The sequence below is a fragment of the Felis catus genome, chromosome B2 (genome assembly GCF_018350175.1).
Source record: "Felis catus isolate Fca126 chromosome B2, F.catus_Fca126_mat1.0, whole genome shotgun sequence".
Classification (NCBI taxonomy): Eukaryota; Metazoa; Chordata; class Mammalia; order Carnivora; family Felidae; genus Felis; species Felis catus.
Window position 1 is genome coordinate 106,668,978 of NC_058372.1, and position 10,774 is coordinate 106,679,751.

Genomic DNA, 10,774 nt, shown 5'->3' on the forward strand with positions numbered 1-10,774 from the left:
CTTAGGAGAACAGTGCAGAATGGAACATCTAATCCCACCCTGGCTTGCCCTAAAATGGCCCCTGAATTCATCCAGCTCCTGAGCCTGCTGTCTAAAGCTGTTTCTAGAAACTCAGATGCATAGAAGAGCAATGCCACTTTTGCTCCAGTTTTGAGTTTGGGTTTTACCACATAATTTTTTTCAAAGAATTTTCATCTTCCCACATACCATCTTTTAGAACAGACTGCTTAAAATTTCTTGGAGGAAATGAGTCATAGCTAGCCGATGAAAGTGTGCGTCTCCATATTTCCAGGACCGAGGTAGTCATCACCCTTTAGGTACCTACCTGCCACACGGGAAGCTGGTACCAGGCACTGGAGTTTTCCTGTTGCCTTTTCATCCAGGGACTTAAAATGAATTTCCTTAAAATGTTTCGGTACATGTGGGCATTCTCCTGCTAATACAACCTCTGTTGGCAAGTAATGTTTGTAAGCTGCAAAGTGGCTTTCTGCTGAGGTGACAGCCTGCCTCCCAGAGAAGGTGCCAGAAGAAGGACACTTCGAGAGCCACCGTGAAGCTCATATGCCTTGATCCCTTTTCAGACACTGGCAAAGGGCCAGACCCAGAGTATTGCTACAGTGAGTAGCTGGGCGAAGTGGCAGATTGCCAGGTGACAGCCAGACTGTCATTTATAAAGTGATGGTTTTTATAGACTCCCAGTAACCCATACTGAACCCTGTGGTTTCTGGGAGAAAAAAGTACCAGATTATTCTCCTATTGGAAACAAACAAACAAAACAAACACTGGATTTAGGTTTGCAGGATCTATATTGGTCTTTTCAAAATACTTGGGTATTTATTTCAGTAAATAGCCTTTGCAGGATCATATGTCTGTAACTCATACTTTTACTGAGTCTGGGGATGCTCTTTGCTATTCCAGTTGCCATTAAAGTTCCCTCATCCCACTATGCCCAGGGGCTTTGTAATGCTGTCTGTAGCTGCCTCATTAACTCTCACCTCTCTTGGGTTCTTTGAATCTGATTTTTTTAATATGATAAGGAGGACGTCATTTAATGTGAAAAGTGTCAAAATATTCAAAGAAAAAAATGAGCATTGATAAACTGGGAAAAACACGATTACCATAAAATGTCCCCTTAAAATGTTCTTATAGTTGAATGTATAAACAAAACTAGTATTTATTAATGTGTCCTATTAATTCATGCAAGAGAGGATTATACTCTATATCCAGAGTACTTCTTTCTTGTACCTTGAAAAAAAATAATGAAAGTTAAGGTTTCATGAAATATGACTTATTATTCTTTTCTTATAAAATTAAACTTTTGTAAATCCTAAAGTTTTAATTTTTTTTAATGTTCATTTGAGAAAAAGCGAGAGGAGACAGAGAGTGCATGCACAGGCAGGGGAGGGGCAGAAAGAGAGAGGGAGAGAGAGAGAACCCCAAGCAGGCTCTACGATGTCAGCACAGAGCCCAATGTGGGGCCCGAACTCATGAACTGTGAGATCATGACCTGAGCAGAAATCAAGAGTCAGATGTTTAACCGACTGAGCCATCCAGGCACCCCATAAATCCTAAAATTTTAATCCTCCACCAGCTAACTATTCATAAATACTCAGGACCATTATGGGGTTATTTTAGTTAAAATGTTTAGGGTCAATTCATTAAAGGATGGAAATTCAGATACAGAAATTGCTTAAGATCTTTACTTTGTCTTATAAAAAAACAAAAAACCAAAAAAACCCTCAGAAAAAGGAATACCAAGACTGGAGATCTTAAATCTCTAACAATGTAAGTATAATATAATTGATAACACTTTTTTTTGTTGTTGAACTTAAGAGTGTATCTAGATTTATAGAAGCTATAAATATTTCATACAGAATATTCAGAAAAAATAGAAAACAATTACAAATGAGAAACTGCGATCTATCTATAATGATTGTGCTAAAAAAGCAATACTGAAAACTACCTCCTGGGCCAACAATATTGTATCATAAAACTGCTTGTTAACTTTCAGAGGTTAACAAGAGGGCAACAACCTAAGCGTGAAAGGTGAGGTACCAGCACCAGAGACCCAGGTTCAGACATGGCCCTGCTCCCTGCCTCATTTATCAAATGGGACTGTTGCAGTATTATCCCATAAAGCTGTTGTGAGGAGCAAAAGTGATCATGTTTGATGAAGTGTTTTGCAAATTTTAGATAATTTAATCTTTTTAAGGAAAACAAAGGGCAGATAATTCAAAAGAGAAACTAGGGTGATAATGAAAAGTATTATCCAGTGCTGAGCACTGCACCAAAGATTTTACCTGCCCTGTTCCGTGTAATCTTCATAACAACATGATAAAGCATAGTAGGAATGATTATTATCTCCATTTTATGGATGAGGAAACTGAGGCACAGGGAAGTGGAAGGAAACATGGTTTGCAACTGGCAGAGCAGGAATTCAAAGCCAGTTCTACCTGATTCTAGAACCTGAGTACTTTCATAGTAGTGTTATGGGGAAAAGTGTAACTTCATTAGGAATCAAAGATTTAACAATTGAAAGATATGGAAATGGAAATACAAAGAAATGGTAAACATCAATTCCAGTTGTCTCTGTGGAGAGAAGGAAGGAAGGAGGGGAGAAGAATTGGATAGAGGTTACACAAAGAATTTAACCATAGATATAATATTTTATTTTTATAAAAAACTGTAAAAGTATGGAAATGTATTAAGATTTGCTAAAACAGGGCCATAGGTTACTATTTTTCTTCATGCTTTAAATAATTCATGGTAATGGGGTGCGGGGGTGGTTCAGTCGGTTGAGTGTCCAACTTCAACTTAGGTCATGATTTCACAGTTTGTGGGTTCAAGCCCCACATCAGGCTCTGCACTGACTGTGTGGAGCCTGCTTGGAATTCACTCTCTCTCCCTCTCTCTCTGCCCCTCCCTCATTCACACTTTCTCTCTCAAAAATAAATAAACTTCAATAACTCATGGTAAAAAATTAAAACAGTGAATTAATGGCACCCTATTTTGTTTATATGAAAACAAAGTAATTCAGATGATCTGGTTAAAGTCTAGAGAAAGTAATATTCTCATACAGTTCTGGTGATATAAAATGGTCCAACTCTTTTGGAAACTAACTTGGCAATATGTTTCTAAAACTATAAAAATAAACATACTCTTTGGTTCAGTAAATTTCCTTTTGGTACACTATCCTAAGAAATAATTATCAAAATATGCATGCACATTCACATATAAATACACATGCTGGAAAAACTATATGCATAAAGATGTCAACTGTAGTATTATTTATAATAGTGGAATGTAATAAACAATATAAAATTTTAAAAATTGTTAATATTATGCAGCCTTTAAAGTAACATTTAATTATGAAGGCTATATAGCAATATGTGCAATGGTTGTGAGGTAACATTAGTTGAAAAAAGTCAGAATATGAAATTGCATATCCCCTAGAATTAAATCAATGAAAAAATATGCATAGAATAATGTTTAGGAAGAAATGCCTTATAATGATGAGTATGGAACTAGTACTAGGATGATCAGATCATGAATATTTTTCTTTCCTTTCTCTTTCGAATTTTGGGTAACAATGATCTGACATATTGGGGTTTTGTTTTGTTTTGGTATTTATTTATTTATTTATTTATTTATTTATTTATTTATTTATTTATTTATTTATTTATTTTAAGAGAGAGAGCAAGCGGGGAGAGGGGTAGAAAGGGAGGGGAGAGAGAGAGAAACAGACAGAGAGAGACAGAGAGAGAGAACCTTAAGCAGGCTCCACACTGCTCAGCACAGAGCCCGACTCAGGACTCAATCTCACAAACCATGAGATCGTGACCTGAGCCTAAGTCAAGAGTTGGATGCTCAACTGACTGAGCCACCAGGTGCCCCTGCCATATTGTTTCTGTAATGTAAAATTATTACATGGTAAAAACTCAACTTTGGAAATAATGAGTTATGTCTGAAAATAAACTAGAATTCAAGGGAGAGGACAAGGAGCTTCAAGGAAGACTATAAACAATCCACAGTCAGTTGAAGAGTTCAGAGGAGGGGAGGTCCATCATGCTGGGGTCTTTAGGAGAGTGTCCCGAAGAAGGAGCCACCAGTGGCTTTAATAATTTGTAGAACTAGGCCTAGAGGAGGGTCTAGGGGAAGGGGGCAGGCAAGCTTCAAACAGTAGAAAGATATGAGGTAGGCAACAGCACTTCATGTTTTATTTTCAGTTTTTATCTTCTGATTCTTTTTCAGAAAATGCAATGACTTTAAAGTTGTCATGGTTGAATTAATTCCACAAAACAACTGGTTGTAGAATCATAGCAACATAATTATGAGCTGTGCTTCTGGCTCCAAATCTTTCATCTAAAAATAATCACAATGACTACATCTTGGGAAAACAAAGCCGTTACCTATTCTTGTGCTCCAGCTATCTTGGTAGTCACTTACTGGAAAATGGATCATGGGCAAAATAACTGCATGTTTTTAGAACTGTGGCTTGTTACTCTTACCTTAACAGAGTTGATTAATGAAATGATTTTTAACTTTCTGTCTACAGGCATTCTCTTAAGTATGAACATGACTTAGGAAAAATCACACAAGCCCGCCTGTGTTCCCCAAAGAACACCACCCTGGCACTCCTGAAAGGCGATGTTGTTCCTTCACGGAGTGTATTTCCTTGTGCAGAAAGGAGCCGGGAGGTCAGGGGTGGAGCTGTGGTGAGTAGGTAAGTCTCCCACAGGGGCAAGATGAATGAGTCTGTATGCTCCACTGCCCCCCACATACACCAGCTGTTCCTTGCCCAGCTTCCTTGGGTTAGGTAAATACTCATTGAATAATATATGAATTGATGGGATGAATGATGATGGTTATCATTCACAGAAGGATTACTTTGTGCTAGGAGTTTATGTCCATGAACTCATATTGTGCTAAGAATCCTGCTGAGTATAGATCTCAAATGCCAGGGTTCTTAGGTTCTACTAACTTTAGCTTTCTTTATCCTTTTAAAAATAAAAGTGTTCCATTGCCATCTCATACACTGGTGAGAAATCTGCTGTTCCTCCCCACTTCTCCAGGTTTCTCTTTCTCTCCTCACATTCTGTTTTCCTGCACGGGCCAGATCATCCAACTCCCCTCTACATCCCTCTTGTGTTTGCCTTCCCTTCTGTTGTATTGCCTTAGTCAGTACCGTGAACACATCACCCCAATTTTGTCACTCCCAAAGTATCACCCACATATGCCTGTGTGTGCAACAGACATTTTTTTTTTTATGTTCAGGTGAAAAGATAAGGAATGTGGTGCCAAAGTGACAACTCAGTATCGGATATTAAGACTACCGCCCCAAATAGAGCTACAGACTGGGCTATTTTGCTGATTTCTCTCCTTCCTGAGGTTGATGCTTTCATCTCAAGCTCTAGGATGCTCAAAATACTTGCTAATCATGGAAGACACTTTAGTTCTCTGTCTGGGGCTTCCTTGCTCTCCTCCAAAGCAGACCCATCAGGGTGTTTTGCTACACTTAGAGTATGAGGAATCAGAAGGCTTGCAGTCTGGTGTAGTTTTAAATAGCACCCCCTCCCCCAATGCTATGTTATTATCCACATTTTATACAAGATGAAACAAGGTTAGTGAAATTAAGTGATTACCCAAGAAAAAGGGCCAGAACATGAATTAAAAGCTTGGCTACCTAACTCAAAACGTATCCTCCTCCTATTAAACCAGGATGCATATATGAGAGAGTCAATATTTAGTGAATGTTTATAACATGCCTGGCTCTGTTCTAGCAGCTTTAGGGGCATTAGCTCATGAAACCCTCACATTAGCTACTATCAACTTCACAGGTACAGAGATAGTAGGTAATTTGCCCAGAGTCACATAGCTAACAAATGGAAAGGTCAGGATTGGAACCCAGAAAGTCAGTCTGTATGGTTCTAATCATTAGCTACAGTGCTCTGTCAGTTACAGGCTCTAGATCCCCTCGGTCCTTTCTGTGGCTGGAAATGGGGGCAGAACTGGGTGACAGTTCAGTCTGTACCATGACAATGACCCCAGTGTGGTTTAGAAACTCACATTTTCTGAAGCCATGAGAGTGCAGGAGCATTGTGGGGTCTGAAGGTATGAACTAGATTTCCTCAGTGACAAACAGCGTGATAACCTTTATAAATGCTGCTCTTGAAAATATAATGTAATTGAGCTTTTTCTTATTGAATGAGTTGCTAGAATTTCATTTAATTCATTTAGGTAGTCATTCAAGATTTATCTATCGTGTCTTCTGTATGTCAGGTACAGTTAGGCACTGACCGAAGAAAGATGAATCCTTCACACCCAGGTCCTGGAGTAGCTCAGAATCTTGTGGGGAACTTACAGTCTAGTGCACACTATAACATGACTCATTTGTCAGAACATTACACATTTGCTGATACTTAAAGCTTGAGAAAGTCCTACTTAAGATCAATATATATAAGAAATGTCTAAGAATTTGTCTTTGGAGAAAGAGAAATGGCTCTCTCTTCAGTGGAAGCAAACCCTCCAACATAAAAAAAAATAGATAAGCAGAGTCTGAGTGACCACCCACGTGGCCTTGCCACCAAGATTCTACAAAGAGCATTCAAACACATGATGACCTGAAAAGTTCTCAGCCTGGAGTTCATGATTCATATTCCGAGTGTTAAGAGGTCACATCAAAAGGAGTATTGAGATCTACATGAAGGCTAAAAAGGCAGGTTAAATGGTAAGATCACAAAGAATGTTTTTTCCAATACTGATCTATGGAGGATAGTGCCGAGATTCTAGAATTCTCTGCCAAGTTCTTTAGAGAAAAAAATTATTAGTATAAAGGAGGCATTACATTGGATCATCACTGCTTGATAGTACCATTCTTCAAGAATATAGAACTTGCTTTGATTTATTTTATGCTCAAAGCTCCAATCTAAAGTTTGGTTTCCTGAGTGGACATGACCATTAGGGCAAGATGTCCCATGAAGATAACAACTAGCAATTCTTTGGACAGGAACATCTCTCATTTTAAATTAATAAATAGACATCTTTGCTTATAAAATGGATCTTAAATATGAACCAAAGCAGTGGTTTTTGAGCTATATCCCTAGGGCCTCACTTGCAAACAGCAAGTTTTAAATTGCATGAAAACTGTGCATTGTTTTGTATTTGGTTTATATACTGGAGAATCTCAAGAAGATTTCATTCAAGAAAAAAAAAAAAAGAGGTCCACTGCAAAAAGTAAACACCTCTGAAATTTTGGTCCATTTCTCTATTCACAAAGAACTGAGGCCCAGAGAGTTTAAATGATTCACTAAAATGGCAGAGGCAAATCTTAAAATTAGGCCACCACTTCCAACCAATCCAATGTACAGACCTTCTACCCTTGTCTCACAAGGCACTGTGAGTCTGGAGAGCTGGAAGTCACCCAAGCCAGTGTAACTCTAGGAAACCTATATATTTCTAGTACTGCATCAGCTAAGGATTAGGCTCCAACTGGGAAGATTTTACTAAAATACTGACTGGCCAGCCCCCATTTATTATTTATATAATTAGATGCTACCTAATCTAATTTGATCTTGACAATAATCTATTGAGTTGGACAGAGCAAGCATCTCCCCAGGGCCACCTCTCAAAGTTGTCGATTTCCTTAAGCAAACACATAGTAGATTTAAAAAAAAAATACTCCAAATTCTAGTCTTCTGACTTTAGAAATACAGGTTTAGTTCAATAGATTTTGTCCTCTTTGATCCAACTAACAAGGATTTGCAGTGCCTTGGTAGACAGGAAACCAATGATGTTACCAAATATATAGAAAACCCTAAAGACTCCACCAAATAACTTCTAGAACTGATAAATGAATTCAGTAAAGTTGCAATATACAAAATCAATGTGCAGAAATCTGTTGCATTCTTATATACTAATAATGAAGCAGCAGAGAGTGAAATTAAGAAAACAATCCCATTTATAATTGCATCAAAAACAATACAATATCTAGGAATAAGCTTAACCAAAGAGGTGAAAGACCTGTATTCTGAAAACTGTAAAACCCTGATGAACGAAACTGAAGACAACACAAAGAAATTGAAAGGCATTCCATGTTCATGGGTTGGAAGAACAAATATTGTTAAAATGTCTATACTACCCAAAGCAATCTACAGATTTAATGCAATCCTTATTAAAATGCTAACAGAATTTTTCACAGAACTGAAACAAACAGTCCTAAAATTTGTATGGAACCTCAAAAGACCTTGAATAGCCAAAGCAATGTTGAAAAAGAAAAATGAATTCAAGTTGTATTACAAAGTTGTGGTAATTAAAACAGCATGGCACTGGCATAAAAATAGACACATATCAATGGAATAGAATAGAAAACCCAGAAATAAACCCACAATTGACAAAGGAAGAATGAATATACAATGGGAAAAAGACAACCTCTTGAACAAAAGGTGTTGGGAAAATTGGACAGCTACATGCAAAAGAATGAAACTGGATGATTTTCTTTCACCGTACACAAAAATAAACTCAAAATGGATTGAAGACCTAAATGTAAGACCTAAAACCATGGAAATCCTTGAAGAGAGCACAGGCAGTAATTTCTCTAACATTGGCAAGGTAACATTTTTCTAGATATGTATCCTGAGGTAAGGAAAATAAGAGCAAAAATAAACTTTTGGAACTTCCTCAAAATAAAAAGTTTCTGCACAGCAAAGTAAACAACCAACAAAACTGAAAGGCAGCCAACAGATTGGGAGAAGATATTTGCAAATGACATATCCAATGAGGCCTTAGTATCCAAAATATATAAAGGACTTATAAAACTCAATGCTCAAAAAACAAATAACCCAATTAAAAAATGGGCAGAAGACATGTACAGACATTTCTCCAAAGCAGACAGACAGATGGCCTACATGAAAAGATGCTCCACATCACTCATCATCCGGGAAATGCAAAACAAAATTAGATGAGATAATCATTTCACACCCGTCAGAATGGATCAAATAAAAAACACAAGAAACAACAAGCGTCGGTGAGGATGTAGAGAAAAAGGAACCCTCGTGCACTGTTGGTGGGAATGCAAACTTGTGCAACCATTGTGTAAAATGGTACGGAGGTTTCTCAAATATCCTACAACCCAGTAATTGCACTACTACTGCTACAAAAAATACAAAAACACTAACTCAAAGGGAAACATGCACCTCTATGTTTACTGCAGCATTACTGACAATAGCCAAACTATGGAAGCAGCCCAAGTGTCCACTGATAGATGAATGGATAAAGAAAATGTGGTCTATATGTATACCACAGATATATATGTGTATAGATATAGATATAGATATAGATATGTATAGATATATAGATATATATGTGTATATATATATGCATATTATTCAGCCATAAAAAAGAATTAAATCTTGCCATTTGTAACAATATGGATAGAGTCAGAGAGTATAATGCTAAGTGAAATAAATCAGTCAGAGAAAGACAAATACCATATGTTCTCACTCATATGTGGAATTTAAGAAATAAAACAAATGAGCAAAGGAAGAAAAAAGAGACAAACCAAGAAACAGACTCTTCACTACAGAGAACAAATTGATGGTTACCAGTGGGAAGGAGGTGGGGGAGTATCAGTGAAATAAGTGATGGGGATTAAAGAGTACACTTATGATAAAAAAAATATATTTCAGGGGGCACCTGGGTGGCTCAGTCAATTAAACATTGGACTTCGGCTCAGGTCATGATCTCATGGTTCATGAGTTCAAGCCCTGCATCGGGCTCTGTGCTGGCAGCTCAGAGCCTGGAGCCTGCTTTGGATTCTGTGTCTCCTTCTCTGCACCTTCCCACCCTTCTCCAAAAAATAAATAAACATTTTAAAATTAAAAAAACAACCCTTTTTAAAAACATTTATTTATTTTTGAGACAGAGAAAGATGAGCCAGGGAGGTGCAGAAAGAGAGGGTGACAGAGGATGTGAAACAGGCTCCATGAGCCCGATGAGGGGCTTGAACTCACGAACTGTAAGATCATGACCTGAGCCTAAGCTGGATGCTCAACCAACTGAACCACCCAGGTACCCCTAACAAAAATGTTTTAAAAGAAAATTTGAAAGAAGGAAATAAGAAATATTAAATCAATCTAGACATTGTTTTAAGAGATTATCAATTGCAAATAAGTGATACTGACTTATATGATAAAACTATAACATTGTATAATATTTTCTAAAATACTTTATCATACATGATCCCATTACAACATATGAACATGATATGTACAATCATGGTTCATTTTGGAATCTAAGTACTGTTTGAACAAGTTTATCAATGGCTTCAGTAGTTATTAATTCATAGAGCAAAGTTTCTCTAATTTGAAATTAATAAAAACTAAGAACTATGATCAGTCAAAAAAAAAAAAAAAAAGAATTTGCATGGCCTATGGAGACAGGAGACCAATGATGTCATAAAATAGAACAGCTTCCAAAACTGACAGATATAAAAGATAGAGGACGGGGGGGGGGGGGGGGGGGCACCTGGGTGGCTCAGTGGGTTGAGTGTCCGACTTCGGCCCAGGTAACGATCTCATGGTTCCTGGGTTCGAGTCCCATGTCAGGCTCTGTGCTGACAGCTCAGAGCCTGGAACCTGCTTTGGATTCTATGTCTCCCTTGCTCTCTGCCCCTCCCCCGCTCATGATCTGTCTCTCTCTGTCTCAAAAATAAATATAAACATTAAAAAAAACTTTTTTAAAATAAAAGATTGAGGACAAAGTTTAGATCCCAAACTAT